Source organism: Zea mays, chromosome 5 (genome assembly GCF_902167145.1).
Source record: "Zea mays cultivar B73 chromosome 5, Zm-B73-REFERENCE-NAM-5.0, whole genome shotgun sequence".
Classification (NCBI taxonomy): domain Eukaryota; kingdom Viridiplantae; phylum Streptophyta; class Magnoliopsida; order Poales; family Poaceae; genus Zea; species Zea mays.
This window is the reverse complement of record NC_050100.1, coordinates 171531542-171548765: the sequence shown is the minus strand read 5'-3', so window position 1 is coordinate 171548765 and position 17224 is coordinate 171531542.

The window sequence follows — 17224 nt, the reverse complement described above, 5'->3', positions numbered from 1 at the left end:
TTGGTCACTTATCCAGATTTCTGTAGAAAACTAAAACAGGCCAACACAAACAAATAATAGAACCTTCTCCTAATATCCACTCATGAAGAGAGGAGGGGTCACGAGAAGAAGATCCAACAAATATATATAAATAATACATAAGATATGATATGGGAGCAAGTAAACTATAAAGTAAGTTCACAATTTTTTATTATTATTATCGTGCTTACAGATTGTTACAAACTTACAATATTACCTTCGGTACGCGTGAAGTGATCGAGCTCAGGGAGCTTCGGAGGTGGAGCGTTATGAGACTACGTGAGCAAGTGAATAGTAAAAATGTCCTTCATCTCTATGGATATTGTACACTTATTTATAGGGGGCAGAGCAACGTACAACTTCATATGAAATTACATTGATACCCCTAAGTCGTATACACATGATCTACAAAACATATTTAGGGTATTGTCGTATGAAGTTACGTCGGTACCCCTAAGTCTCCTCTATCCTCCTTCATTCTCATGGACACCCTTCGATCCTTCTAGAGCGCTCCATCCAAGCCTTGATGACGAATTTGCATCGCTATATGTTCCAAACGAAGCTTGCATCGCTATATGTTAACATGACTATTAGGGTTTCCTTGTATTCCTCTTGTTATAATGGGCTTTAACTTACATAACTCATCGATTAATACATTTCCAACCCAGATTAGGGTTAGGGTTTTTCTCCCATTCTAACATTGTATAGAGCTAGGTATATTTTTCTCTCTCCCTCCCTACAGCCGTCGACTACACCAATCACCAGGCCCCACTCCCCGTCGTCGATCTTCCCCAGCCATCGCCCATCTCCCCCAGTCGCCACTCTGACCGGCCACCACCCCCACACCCCCATCGATCTCCCTCCCCATCCATGCTAAACTCATAGGTTTCTCCTCTGACACTGGCGCCCTCCCCAGCCCATGCCCACTACCCCCACAGCCATGACCGGCCCGGGCACATCTGCCCACGCCACACCGGACGCCGACCCATGGGCGCCCTCATAAATCTCCTCTCCACGGTCGGTCAATCTGCTCTCCTCAGCGGCGGCGACCCCTTCCCCGCCATTTAGGGTTTTTCTCCCATTTCAACACTATCCTTAAACAGACTCGAAGACAACTAGAATCCATCAGTTTGAGGACCTTCGATAAAGGCACACACTAACAGCTTATATAAAGTTCTTAAGATGTTAGCCCTATTTGTTTAAGCTTTTTCCAGCTTCTGACCACCAGAAGTTATTGCAGACTGTCAAACACTCAGCTTTTCAACCCACTTCTATGAAAATCACTTTAGTCAAAACCATCCAAAATCAACGTGAACATAGAAGCGGTCAAGTCATTGCGATAGTATGAAATCATCACTTTCTACATCCTAAACCTTATGGACTCTTTTATCTTCCTACACACGTAATCTCCACAATGCTCAGATTCTCTCCACAGTTAGATTCTTCCCACAACAAAATTTTCAAAAAAGCTTCTAAAAGCCTGAACCAAACAGGCTCGTTGTAGTAGGTGCCTATTTGATCATAATTGGCTTATAACAATCTAGATTATGGATAACATTATAATAATCTAGATTGTTGATTATGTAATCTAGACTAGACTATTTAGATCCATTATAGAGAACTATCGTTAGTCGGAGTAGAAGTGGCCTATATTTTTTGTGGTTGTATTATTATAACTTAATGGAAAAAGTTTAAATTACACCTCCCACCTATGTATGATGTTCACATAGCCCCCCTGAAGTAATTTTAGTTCATTTTACCCATACAAACCTTTTAAGTTGGTTCCATTTACTCCTTAGCAAAATTTGTTCTTTTCATTTCTTATTGTATAAGTTTAGTTCATATTTTACCCAAAAAATTTGAGTTGGTTCATTTTACCTATACAATCCTTTGAATTTAAAGCTCATATTTTCTAAAATGATTGAAGACATTATAACTTATATTAGAAAAATATGTTAAGGATTTTAAATTTTTATTTCATATTTAGTTTTTTACCATTAACGTTATTGTCTTATATGATTTCTAACCTATCAAAATAAATATAAAAATTTATAATATATTTTTATGCTGAATTATGCTATTAGCTACTAACTAACAAAAACTAAACTGAAAACTTAGTTAGTATATAAAGAGCCTACTATAATCCAGTTGAGAGGAGTAATTTGTAATTTTCTCCTAACTTAATCCATAATCTGAGGTGTTGGGATCACCTTTAAATTATATTATTTCTGACTATTATAATCTAGTTGAGAAGCAGCGGGTAAAGTATGCAACAATTTTTGCTAGTATAGTGATACAAGAGAGGAGAAAAAAGCATACTTGTGCCACTATTGATAATAGGGTTAGAAAAAAGTTCGAGGCTCGTGAGCCGGCTTGAGCTCACTCAAGACTCAAGGAGGCTCGCGAGCCTACTTTTATGGCTCGCTCAAAAAGCCTAGCCGAGCTGAGTCTGAGTGAGCCTGATCCGACCTAATGATATCGTGTTATGTTATTATACTATAACATTATTGATTTTTTATGGACTGAACACTAGATATAGTTTAATATATATTGCTGGATTTTTTGTACATATTTTTTTCTTTTATATATAACAAAATATACAAATTTATACTCTAAATGAGATTTAGTGTGGTTGCTCACTGAAAGGGAAATGTGCCCTTGGGCCGTTTCTATAAGATTTTGGTGATTAAGTGCTCCACACAAATGCTTTGAGTGATATTTGTGCCAAAGACTCAAGAAGTGCAAATCAAGATTAAAGGTATGTTTCTAGACTTAGTACATTGTTTTGAAGACTAATGTATTATGTCTAAGTGCTAGAAACAGGAGAAATCGTTTTGGAGAAAAGTTGGCTATGTACAGCCAAAAGGCTGCTCAGTCTGGGTGCACCGGACTGTCCGGTGGTGCACCGGACAGTGTCCGGTGTGCCAGGACCAGACCCGATGAACAGCCTACTCTCGGGTCTCGACGTGGCGTACGACTATAAATCCCCGGACTGTCCGGTGGTGCACCGGACTGTCCGGTGAGTCGTCTGCGGTGAAATCGCCGCTCTCGGGAAACAGTCAACAGCGTATGGCTAAAATTCACCGGACTGTCCGGTGGTGCACCGGACTGTCCGGTGAGCCAACGGTTGACTGCGCCAACGGTCGACCGCGTAATCCGCGCGTGACGCGTGGCCGAGCCAACGGTCGGACGGGGGCACCGGACGGTGTCCGGTGCGCCAACGGCTCCAAATCTTCAACGGTTGGCTGCGCCAATTTAGAAAAGCAATCTGCACCGGACAGTGAACAGTGGATGTCCGGTGGTGCACCGGACTGTCCGGTGCGCCACCCGACAGAAAGCAAGAATTGCCTTCCTGGATTGCTTCCAACGGCTCCTAGCTGCCTTGGGGCTATAAAAGGGACCCCTAGGCGCATGGAGGAGCACACCAAGCATACTTTGAGCAATCTTAATCTCTCACACTCCGTCTTTACGCACTCAATTGATATTCTTAGTGATTTGAGCTCTGTTCTAGTGGTGAACTTGTTGCGATTCATTCGAGCTCAATTCTTAGCTGTGTGTGTGCGTATTGCTGTGGATTTGTGTGTGTTGCTTCCCTCCTTTACTCTAGTGCTTTCACTTTGATCCTCATTGTAAGGGCAAGAGACTCCAAGTTGTGGAGATTCCTCGCAAACGGGAAAGAGTAAAGAAAGAAGAACAACGTCGTGTTCAAGTTGATCATTGGATCACTTGAAAGGGGTTGAGTGCAACCCTCGTCCATTGGGACGCCACAACGTGAAGGTAGACAAGTGTTGTACTTGTCGAACCACGGGATAACTCGCGTGTCTCTTGTGATCGCTTTTTGTGTGATTGTTGTGATTCGCAAGAGCTCGCTTTATAGTCACTTGGTATTATCTCTCTAACACTTAACCAAGTTTTGTGGCTATAAGTTTTAAGTTTTTACAGGATCACCTATTCACCCCCCCCCTCTAGGTGCTCTCAATTGGTATCGGAGTCGTTCTCTTCACGAAAGGGACTAATCGCCCGAAGAGATGGATCCTAAGGGAAAGGGGATGGTGATCAACGACAAGGAGAAGGAGTCCTTCCTCAATGAGCCAAAAGACGACAAGCCCACTGACTCGGGCTCAAGTCACAAGAATAAGGACGGGAAGAAGAAAAGACGCATTAAGAAGATAGTCTACTACGACAGTGACGAGTCCTCTTCTTCCCAAAGAGACGACGACGACAACGAGAAAAAGAAAACGGACAACTCAAACTTTTCTTTTGATTATTCTTGAATTCCGCAAAATTCCAATGCTCATTTGCTTTCCATTCCTCTTGGTAAACCTCCACACTTTGATGGAGAGGACTACGGATTTTGGAGTCACAAAATGCGTAGTCACTTATTCTCTCTTCATCCAAGTATATGGGAGATAGTAGAAAATAGAATGCAATTTGATAGTACGGATAATCCCATGTTTATCAATGAACAAATTCACAAAAATGCACAAGCTACCACTGTTCTTTTAGCATCCTTGTGCAGGGAAGAGTATCATAAGGTGAGCGGCTTGGATAACGCTAAGCAGATTTGGGACACCCTCAAGATCTCGCATGAGGGGAACGACGTCACCATGATCACCAAGATGGAGTTGGTGGAGGGCGAACTAGGAAGGTTCGCAATGATCAGGGGGGAGGAGCTAACTCAAACGTACAACAGGCTCAAGACCCTGGTCAACAAAATAAGGAGCTATGGAAGCACGAGATGGACGGATCACGACGTCGTCCGGCTTATGCTAAGGTCCTTCACTGTCCTTGATCCTCATCTTGTAAACTCTATTTGTGAAAATCCTAGGTACACCAAGATGACGCCCGAGGAAATACTCGAAAAGTTCGTAAGCGGGCGAATGATGATCAAGGAGGCGAGATATGTTGATGAGGCGTTGAATGGCCCAATGCCGATCCACGAGCCTCAAACCGTTGCTCTCAAAGCAACAAGTAGCAGGGAGGTGCTACCTAGCAAGGTAGCGCAAGTTGAGGCGACCGGGCTTAACGAGGAAGAAATGGCCCTCATCATCAAGCGCTTCAAGACGGCGCTAAAAGGTCGCAAGGAGCATCCCAACAAGAGCAAGACGAAGGGAAAGCGCTCCTGCTTCAAGTGTGGTAAGATTGGTCACTTTATTGCTAACTGTCCCGATAATGATAGTGACCAAGAATAAGGAAAGAATGGGAAGAGAGAGAACAAGAAGGTTTACAAGAAGGCTAAGGGCGAGGCACACCTTGGAAAAGAATGAGACTCGGATTGTTCTTCGTCCGACTCCAACGACGAAGGACTTGCCGCCACGGCCTTCAACAAATCTTCTCTCTTCCCCAATGAGCATCACACCTGCCTCATGGCAAAGGAGAAGAAGGTAAGTAATCGAAGTACTATTACGTATGCTTCTTCAAGTGATGATGAGTCTAGTGATGATGAAGTAGACTATGCAAGCTTGTTCAAAGGTTTAGATAGAACTAAAATTGATAAGATCAATGAATTAATTGATGCTTTGAATGAGAAGAATAGATTGTTAGAGAAGCAAGAGGATCTTTTATATGAAGAGCATGATAAATTTGTAAGTGTGCAAAATTCTCTTGCTTTAGAAGTTAAAAGAAATGAAATGCTCTCATGTGAATTATCTACATGCCATGAATCTATTTCTAGCTTAAAGAGTATTAATGATGATTTAAATACTAAGTTAGAAATAGCTAATAAATCAAGCTCTTGTGTAGAACATGTAGTAATTTGTAATAGGTGTAAGGATTTTAATGTTGATGCTTGTGTTGAGCACCTTGCTTCGATTGCAAAATTAAATGGTGAAGTGGCTAGTCTTAATGCCCAACTTAAGACTAGCAAAAGTGACTTTGACAAACTAAAATTTGCAAGGGATGCCTACACCATTGGTAGACACCCCTCTATTAAGGATGGGCTTGGCTTTCGAAGGGAAGCTAAGAACTTAACAAGTCATAAGGCTCCCATCTCCGTCAAGGAGAAAGGGATGGCCCCTATGGCTAATAGTTGTCAAAAGAATCATGCTTTCATTTATAGTGATAGAAAATTCTCTAGAAATGTTTATAGGAACTATGCTTATGATTCACATGCTATGACTGCTTCTAGTTCCTCTGTTGTGCATGGTAGAAATATGCCTAGGAAAAATGTTGTTCATATGCCTAAGAAAGTAAGTAATGAACCGTCTACAATTTACCATGCTTGTAATGCTTCCTTTGCAATTTGTAGTAAGAATAAGAAAGTGAGTGCTAGGAAGTTGGGGGCCAAGTGCAAGGGAGACAAGACTTGCATTTGGGTCCCAAAGACGATTATAACTAACCTTGTAGGACCCAACAAGAGTTGGGTACCTAAAACCCAAGCCTAATTTGCCTTGCAGGTTTATGCATCCGGGGGCTCAAGCTGGATTATCGACAGCGGATGCACAAACCACATGACAGGGGAGAAGAGGATGTTCTCCTTCTACGTCAAGAACAAAGGTTCCCAAGATTCAATCATATTCGGTGACGGGAATCAAGGCAAGGTTAAAGGCTTAGGCAAGATAGCCATCTCAAATGAGCACTCTATCTCTAATGTATTTTTAGTAGAGTCGCTAGGCTATAATCTTCTATCTGTTAGTCAATTATGTAATATGGGATACAATTGCCTATTCACAAATGTAGATGTGTCTGTCTTTAGAAGGAGTGATGGTTCATTAGCTTTTAAGGGTGTACTAGACGGCAAACTCTATAAGTTGATTTTGCAAAGGAGGAGGTCGGTCTAGATGCATGCTTAAGTGCTAAGACTAGCATGGGCTGGCTGTGGCATCGCCGTCTAGCACATGTAGGGATGAAGAACCTTCACAAACTTCTAAAGGGAGAGCATGTGTTAGGACTAACAAATGTAACTTTCGAAAAAGATAGACCTTGTGCAGCTTGTCAAGCAAGGAAACAGGTGGGAAGTACTCATCATAGCAAAAATGTGATGACCACATCAAGACCTTTGGAGTAACTTCATATGGACCTCTTCGGACCCGTCGCCTACCTCATCATCGGGGGAAGTAAGTATGGTCTTGTTATAGTTGATGATTTTTCCCGCTTCACTTGGGTATTCTTTTTGCAGGATAAATCTGAAACCCAAGGGACCCTCAAACGCTTCCTAAGGAGAGCCCAAAATGAATTTGAGCTCAAGGTGAAGAAGATAAGTGAAAGTAGCCTAGAGGGGGGGTGAATAGGCTACACCTGAAATTTTTCACTAAAAACTTCGAGATAGGTCAAATTAAAGTTGCACTGGTGCAAACTGGTTCAGTTGATTTTGATTACAACTGAACAAGTTTGAACCTGCTCAACTTAGGTTAGATAATCTGTTAACAAATATGACGAAGTAGTGAAGAATTTTGCTAATGACTTGCCCTACACAAAATCTACTCGAATAGATAATATGAACCAACCAACAAATTTAAAGCGCTCAACAAGAACACACAAGAACACGCGATATAACCCGAGGTTCGACAACCACCACAAAGGTGTCCTACTCCTCGTTGAGGAGCCCACAAAGGGTCGGGTCTTTTCCAACCCTAATCCTCCACAAGTCGACCACAAAGGTCAAGGCAATCTCTTCTCAAATATGCTCAAAGAGCGGGTGATACAAACTTCTTGGGGTCGTCCACAAATTTGGAGACTCCCAAGCAACCTCTAACCGTCAAGGAACGCAAGGTTCCAAGAGTAACAAATCCGCACAAGGTCAAGTTTGCAACGAGCTCAAGAACAAAGAGAATAGGAGAATCGAGATGAAAATGACAGCGTGTTAGATCGAGTTCACCTCACACCAAGGATCCTTCAAGCGATTGAAGGAGATGCGATTGCGGGTGTGAGAGGTGAAATGAATGCACTTGTTGAGAGTTTGGTCAGCCAAGACTTCGTGGGAGAGGCGGAAGTAAATAAGAGAGAGAGTGTGGGGGGTATATAAAGGATCCCCCAAAAGCTGGCAGCCGTTGGGAGAAAAGGGGCAAAAACCGGTTGAACCGGTTTGAAAACCGGTTGAACCGGTTTCCACCAGGGAGAACCCGGTCCACTGACCTACTCAGCCGGAGACTCGACCGGATTCAAAACTGGTTGAGCCGAGAAAAATCTGGTTGAACCGGTTTCCCAAAAACATCTGCAACGACTTTTCTGACAGCTCTGACTGTCAGACAGGTCAGAGCAGGGATGGCAGAGGAACAGTCTCGAAACCGGTTGAACCGGTTTCAGGTCCGGTTGAACCGGTTTCCAAGGCTGAGAAGCAAGTTTTGAACATTTTGAAATGAACAAAGATGGAATACTTGTGGGAAGTCAAAATGTTTTTTCTCAAAGGCATTCATGATCTGGAAAAGTGTTCTCTAGGATGATTTTGAAGGATTTTGAACTTAGCTCATTGCATAACTTACTTAACCAATGCGTATCCCTCTTAATTGAACGGCGATTCCTATAACTCAAGAATTATAAAATGAACACTGTCGTTGTTTCCAAGCACTTGGAGCACGCCATTTGATGTAGAATTTTAAATCCACTGTGCTTTACATTTTTATGCTCATAAGATCTGTGCTTCTCCTGTCTGTAGAATTACTGTGTACATGCTAGGAGCAAACTTGTTAGAATCTCTGTTTGTTTTGTCATTTAATCACCAAAACCCTTAATTAGGGTTGATTGCACTTACAATCTCCCCCTTTTTGGTGATTGATGCCAAAACAAACTAGAGTAGAGATAAAAATTAAAAATTAAGAACACTTGCGAGATAAAAGTATTCGTGTATGTGCAGCTCCCCCTAAATATGTGCATGAGTTTTGTGATATTAATATTGACTTGATATGTCAATTTGCAACATATTTAGAGAGAGTGAACAACCAACATAATACACAAAAATTGAGGGATGCAACACAATTATATAGGATGTGATGATAAAAACAATAGTATTACACAAACAAGCCCATCATTGCATAGCATAAGATATGAAATGTTGCTACTGGCTATTACAATAATGTCATCACATCATATCATTAAAAAGTTTGTGGCCTCTAAGCCATCACCAGATGCACCACGAGTCAGACGAATAATAATTATTACAAACCAGATTGTTCATTACATAAATTAAAGAGCTGCTAAGATGAGAAATCCTTCTCCCCCTTTTTGGCAACAAGAACCAAAAAAGGAGAGAGCCACCAAGCCAAAGATCACCAGTTAGGAGGAGGATGATGCGGAGCAAAGAAATGATGCGCCAGGTGAGATGCAAATTGTTCTTCCCCAGACTGATCTGGGGGAGGATAGCTTTCAGACGGATCCTGGGGTGGAGGATGAGAAGAGGATTGACCCGGATCCCCCTGGTTGGGAGGCGGGGCAAACTGCTCACGATCATCAAAGTATTCTTCTTCTTCATCATTGTTAGCTGACATAAAAGACACCCCGTAGGCCTGCTGGTGCCACTCATTGATTTCTGGAGGAGGCGGATGGAGAGGCACGTCAGGCGAGCGAGGGTCAAAAGGCATGCCCATAGAAGAAGCTTGACGACGAAGATTGTCGTCAGTCTCCCTCTGACGCCTTGCCAGCTCATGCACATCTGCAGAAATATTTCGGCACATAGAAAAAATGCTGCAATCCCATGAGCCAGGCGGGCACCCATCCCTCGGCCACGACCTCGACCACGACCATGACCACGTGGCGTGGGAGATCCGCGGCCAGGGGAGGGACGCGAAGCACCGGCAGCAGCAGCAGGACCAGCAGAAGTGTGTGCACGGGAGCTGGAAGGGGCTTTCCTCAAACGCCCTGCTGGATTGTTTGGATCAATCCAGAAGGGGATATAAGATTGATGTCTAGTACCTTTCTCATAGCGAAACTGCGTCACAACTTCAATCATCTTCATTATGAAAGGTGCATGTAGACATCCCTTAAGTGGAAAGCAGGCAGCATGGATAATCTCCTGCCAGATCATATCAAAAATATTGATGCTCTCTGAACTGTTGGGCTTCATGAATGAGAGCAAGACCTTGCTCTCTCCAAGAATATTCATCTGGTTACCCCCTTTGGGAATGAGGGTCATCTTGCTGAGAGAGTTGATATATCTGTAATATTTGTGCATATTTGTGGACTCCCAAAATTTTCCAGACTCAAAGAGATGAAGATCTCTAGCTTCATCTTTGGTGGGTTGCCGAAAATCATGAATTTTGACCTTGTCACCAGAAATGTCATCATCAGTGAATCCAAGAATGTGAGCGAACCGCCGGTAGCTCACCTTGTACCAGCTGCCTTCAATGTAGAAATTAAGATAAGGAAAGTTGTAGGGACTTTTCTCATCGGCCAGCTTGATCCAAAGAGTGGAATAAAACTGGGCAATGACCTCATCATTCCAATCATATTGAAAGGTCATAATAGGCTTCATTTTCTTTCTCTCACAGGCCCTCAAAGCCTGTGTCATTTCCAGATCTCCAATAGCTTCATAGCCTTCCCAGTTGATGTACCGCTGATGCAGTATGGGTTGATGTTTCTTGGGAAGAATTACCAAGTTGTAGAAATCGACATGATGAAGAGTCCAGAACCGATTTCCATCAATCCTGGCATCACGAATGTGAAATGCAGGATTCTGAAAGCGGATATCCTGGAGAAGTGCAGAACCCCCGGTGGCAGTAAAATCCGTAACTAGCTCATTGCCAGAACGACGGGCCTCCACCCGGTGGAGGACAAACCCTCGAATAATAGGAGCGTGGGCAGAGGGAAGGTCAATCTCATCATCCTTTCTACCATCATCATCACTTGTCGGCTCCCATGCTTGTGGATTTGTCGCTGGTTGGGACCAACCGAAAGGATTCTGGGTTGTCCGACCGCAAGCTCCATGAGACCCGGAGGCCTCACCACCTTGCATTACGTTCCCAGATCCTCGCCCACGCTTGGATCTGGAGCGAGGGGGAGTTTCTTCATGAATCTCTTGTTCGTTGGAAGAGTCGGATTCAACAACTGAAGGATTCCTCCGACGCACCATCCTTAAAATAAAAGATAGAACCTATGATGAGTAAGGAGATCGAAGTACAAGGATCTTAACAAACACGTTTGAGTAGAGACGCGTATGATAGTGAGCATGTACTTCAACTGTTCATGCGAGCGGTTCAACTACAACGAACAATACCAAACAACTAAACTCAAGCAATGTTTGAGACAAAAGAAGATAGTCTAAGTGTTTCAAGCACCAAAACTAAAATGTATCCTGGAAACGATACACTAGATAATCAAGAACGAGTGAGATCGAGTAAAAACATGAAGAACTAAGGTAATACCTCGATCTGAAGATTGAACCACAAAAAATCCAACGAGAGTGAGGGAGGTGATGGAGGAAGCCGAGAGAACGAATCTTCCAACAAGCTCCCAAAGATTTTGATGGCACAAATGGCTTTGGTTTGTGGTGAAAGTGAGAGGAAGAGAGAGGAAAAAGTGTAGGCTCGACGGTTGGAAGAAGTGAAAGGGTAAGAAGTGAAAGGAGGAAAGGGGAGGAGAAAAAAAGGGCGGCGTCGGCTGGTCAACAGACCCAAAACCGGTTCAACCGGTTATAAAACCGGTTCAACCGGTTTTGCGTCAGACTGCGCAGTAAAAGCGCGCAAAAAAAGCTGCTGACTGCGCGGATTTTCTGCCAGACTGACAGCGCAGTCTGCGAGACTGACGGCGCAGACTGTGGCGCTGACTGACAGTACGGACGCGGAGGCGGTCAAAACCGGTTCAACCGGTTTTTATACCGGTTCAACCGGTTTCCACCAAGGGAAAACCGGTTGAGTGGCCTACTCAGCCGATTTACTCAACCTATTTTGAGATTTTGCCCGGTAAGGCTATAACAACACTTAACAAATATGACATGAGTAATTTTAATAATAAAAATAGTATTTCTCAAGACATTTTGTGCATACAACCATTTTATACCCATCAATCATGTGATCAAAATTTTAGTTTTATGACACGTTTCGAGAATCCAAGATATTTAGCTCACTCCTAAGAAAGCAAAACCTAGTCTCATCAAGGGGTTTTGTGAAGATATCAGCTAGTTGATTTTCGGTGCTCACATGAAATAATTCGATATCTCTTTTGACTTCATGGTCTCTCAAGAAATGATGTCTAATGTCAATGTGTTTGGTTCTAGAGTGTTGCACAGGATTGTTGGCAAGTTTTATGGCACTCTCACTGTCACACAATAGTGGAATCTTGTTAAACTCACAACCAAAATCTCTTAGGGTTTGCTTCATCCATAACAACTGTGCACAACATGCCCCAGCTGCTATGTACTCAGCTTCTGCAGTGGAAAGTGCAACACAATTTTGTTTCTTGGAACTCCATGACACTAAGGACCGCCCAAAGAATTGGCAAGTCCCAGTAGTGCCTTTTCGATCTACTTTGCAACTGGCATAATCTGAGTCAGAGTAGCCAAGTAAATCAAAAAGAGAGCCTTTAGGATACCATAATCCTAGGTTTTGGATGTGGACTAAGTATCTTAGGATTCTCTTAACGGCAACAAGATGGCAATCTTTAGGATTCGCTTGAAAGCGTGCACACATGCAAACACTTAACATGATATCAGGTCTAGATGCACACAAATAAAGCAGTGACCCTATCATTGATCTATATAACTTTTGATCTACAGTTTTACCTTCTTCATTTAGGTCGAGATGTCCATTTGATGACATTGGAGTCTTGGCGTGCTTTGCCTTTTCCATGCCAAACTTCTTGAGCATATCTTGTGTATATTTGGTTTGGCATAGAAAGGTACCTTCCTTGAGTTGTTTGACTTGAAATCCTAGGAAGTATTTGAGCTCGTCCATCATAGACATCTCAAACCTGTTCGTCATTACTTTGCTAAACTCTTCACAAAATTTTTCATTAGTACTACCAAATATAATGTCATCGACATATATTTGGCACACAAATAATTCATTGTCAACTTTGCGAGTAAATAATGTAGAGTCAGCTTTTCCTATTGTAAATCCATTCTTAATTAAAAACTCTTTAAGACAATCATACCAAGCTCTAGGGGCTTGTTTAAGCCCATAGAGCGCCTTGTGAAGTATATAGACGTGGTTTGGCTTCCTTGGATCTTCAAAGCCCGGTGGTTGCTCCACATAGACCCTCTCTTGTAGTGGTCCATTTAGAAATGCGATCTTGACGTCCATTTGATATAGCTTGAAATCATGGTTAGTAGCATAGGCAATTAATATTCTAATTGACTCTAACCTTGCTACTGGCGCATATGTTTCACCAAAATCAAGTCCTTCCACTTGAGTGTAGCCTTGGGCAACCAACCCTGCTTTATTTCTTGTAACAACGCCATGTTCATCTTGTTTGTTCCTAAAGACCCATTTTGTCCCAATCACATTTTGCTTGGGTCTTGGAACCAAGGACCAGACTTCATTCCTGGTGAAGTTGTTCAGTTCCTCTTGCATGGCAATTATCCAATCCGGATCACCCAACGCTTCTTCAACCTTAAGTGGCTCAAGAGAGGAAACAAACGAGTAAAATTCACAAAAAATTGCTAAACGAGATCGAGTTGTTACCCCTCTCCTGATGCTACCCAGGATGTTGTCCACCGGATGATCTCTTTGAATGGTGTGATGGACTCGAGGATGAGGCACTGATAGTTGTCTTTGTATTTGTTCCTCCTCATCATCCACTTGATCAAGAGGCACTTCACCATCAACACTTTCATGTTCATCTTCTACCACCATTGGCATTCTTTGGGGTTGATGATTTTCTTCAAGATTTGGATGACTTGAGGTTGATGGGTTTGCTTGGGTGGAGGATTTGTCACCCACCACCTTTGCACCCACATCAAAAACCTCATTGGTCATCCACAAAGTTCCTTCCTCATCATCCTTTTCTTGAGGTCTCACCTCACCTATTGCAAGTTTCTTTATGGCCTCACAAGGTGGTTCTTCATTTCCTGCAGTGCCATTAGAAACATGCCCTTGCGAGCCATTAGACTCATCAAATGTCACATATATCGCTATTTCAACAAGACCGGTGGTGTTGTTGAAAACACGATATCCATGCGCATTTGATGCATAACCAAGCAAGAAACCCTCGTCCACTCTAGGAGCAAACTTTGAGCTCTTGACTTTCTTGTTAAGAATAAAGCACTTACAACCAAATACTCTAAAATAATCAACTTTAGGTTTGTTACCAGTGAGAAGCTCGTAGGCAGTCTTCTTGTAGATCTTGTGAAGATAGAGGCGGTTGATTGCATGACAGGCGGTGTTGACCGCCTCTACCCAAAAGTTGTCAGGGGTCTTGTACTCATCCAACATAGTTCTAGCTGCTTCAATTAGAGTTCAATTCTTCCTTTCCACAACACCATTTTGTTGTGGAGTGTAGGGAACCGAGAACTCATGTTTGATTCCTTCTTCCCCTAAGAATTCTTCGACACCTGTGTTCTTGAATTCTGTCCCATTATCACTTCTCACTTTCTTGATTTTGAGCTCAAACTCATTTTGAGCTCTTCTCATGAATTTCTTCAAGGTCTCTTGGGTTTCACCTTTGTCACTCAAAAAGAAAACCCAGGTGAAGCGAGAAAAATCATCAACAATGACTAAACCATACTTACTACCACCAATGCTGATGTAAGCCACAGGTCCGAAGAGGTCCATGTGAAGAAGCTCCAATGGCCTTTTTGTTGTGACCACATTCTTTGATTGATGTGGGACTCCATGTTGCTTTCCTGCTTGGCATGCGCCACAAACCCTATCTTTCTCAAACACAACATTTGTTAGTCCAATAATGTGACTATCCTTTTGAAGTTTGGCCAAGTTCCTCATACCAACATGAGCTAGCCGGCGATGCCAAAGCCAACCCTTGTCAGATTTTGCCACTAAACAAGTCTCAGGCATCACTCTACTTGTTGTGAAATCAACAAGATAGAGTTTGCCCTTCAAGCGACCTGTAAAGGCAACCGAGGAATCCTCCCTTCTAAGGATCTTCACATCCACATCAGAAAATAAGCAATTATAACCCATTCCACAAAGTTGTGAAACTGACATCAAATTATAGCTTAAAGAATCTACCAATAAAACATTTGAAAGTGATTGTTGGTCAGAGATAGGAATTTTACCAATACCAATCACCTTACTCTTGCCACTATCTCCAAACACAATTTCTTGTGCTTCTTGAGTTAGTTGCAAGGAATGAAACATGTCTTCCTCCCCGGTCATGTGATTTGTACATCCACTGTCAAGCACCCAACTTGACCCACCAGAGGAGTAGACCTACAAAACAAATTTAGGCTATACTTTTAGGTACCCAAATTGAATTGGGTCCTGCAGTGTTAGTTATAGCCTTGGGTACCCACACACTTCTTTTCATGACTTTTCTTTTAGTGGAGGCACCCACATATTTAACAACCAATTTCCCTAAATCCCAAGTCAACATATAATCACAAAGATAAGAGTGAGAAATGGGAGCATTAAATTTTTCTCCACTTGTTGATCCCGCTTCCTTCATCTTACTCTTTGTGGAACTCAAGTTTACCTTTACTTGAGTTGACTTGTCATTTGAGGAGTGAATCCTCCCCAAGGCATCATATAGGGTGGTTCCCTCTATGAACTTGGGGGATCTCCACCCCTTATGCACTATGCTAGGGTTTTCCGTGGATGAGTTGAACCCAAGCCCCCTTCTTCCATTGTTGGGCTTTAGGGACTTGTACTTGGGTTCAATTTTCTTTAACCCATCATTGCTAGAGCATTTCTTCAGTATTTCTTTGACCTTCACCTGTGGGCTTTTCTTCCTTGCATGGTTAGTTAAACAACAAGAAGCATGGTATTTGGCACAATGTTTGCAAAAGGTATTATTTGAGGAGATAGACTTAGATTCAATCAATAAAGATGAGGCATTGATGTTCTTGCAATTTTCAAGTTGCACTTGAAGTTCTTGATTTTGGACATTCAAGCCTAACATGCTTGATTCAAGTGCATCCTTTTCATTTGCAAGATTAGCTATAGAGGTTTTCATATTGATTACTTCTTTTTCTTTATCCTCTATAGTTATCTTGACTAAAGATACTTCCTTAGTGAAGGCATCTAGCATTTCATCTTTATTGAGTAGCAATTCTTGAAGCTTTAGGTTTCTTTCCTTTTCAAGGATAAGCAAGTCTTCTTGAGCATCAAGAGTTGCTTTTCTTTTATCTAGCTTCTCCATTAATTTGGTGATAACATTATATCCATTCAAGCCAAATTCTTTAATCATTTTATTCTTCATGGCAATTTATTCATCATCATCATCATTTGGAAAATCATTACTAAATAAAGTTACCTTATCTCCTTTTGCCATGAGGCAAGTTGGAGTGTAGGAGTCGTCTTGTTGGTTGGTGAAGAGTTGCGAGCTTGAAGTAGATTGGATGGCAACATTTGCCACCACTTCCTCTTCTTCGGAGCTAGAACTCTCTTCATCGGAGTTCCATTCTTCACCAATATGGGCTTGACCATATTTCTTCTTCTTGAAATGTCCCTTGGTCTTGCCTCCCTTTTTGAACTTGTCCTTCTTGTATTCCTTCTTGGCTTCTTGTTCCTTTTTGTTAGGACAATCCGCTATAAAATGACCGGTTTGGCCACATTCATAGCATGCCCTCTTCTTTCCTTTCCTTTGAAACTTGTCATTTTTCCTTACAAATTTCTTGAATGTTTTGATGAACATAGTTGTGTCTTCATCACTTGACCTATCTTCATCACTTGATGTCTCGATCACTTTCTTTGCCTTTTGGTCTTTGTTCTTCTTGGGTGTGTCTTGTTCATTTGTGATCAAGGCATGAGAGTCTCTTGTCTTGATTGGGGCTTCTTCGGATTCATGTTGTTGAATTTTTGCAAATAATTGATGAGGTGTCATATCCTCATAGTCATCACGATCCCTTATCATCCTTGCTAGACTCTTATCCTTTTCTTTGTATGCTCTCATGAATAGTCTTGTGACCTTGGAGTCACTCCAATCTTCACTTCCAAGCACTCTTATTTTGTTTACTAACACCATCAATCGATCAAAGAGTGATTGAAGCGACTCACCCTTAGTCCAATCATATCTAGCAAGCTCACTCTCCAAAGCTTCAATTCTATGTCTCTTAGCTTTGGGATCTCCTTCATGTGACATTTTAAGAATATTCCAAATGTCACGGGCATCTTCTCTTCCTTGAACTTTCCGGTATTCTTCCGAACAAAGACTTCCTTTAATT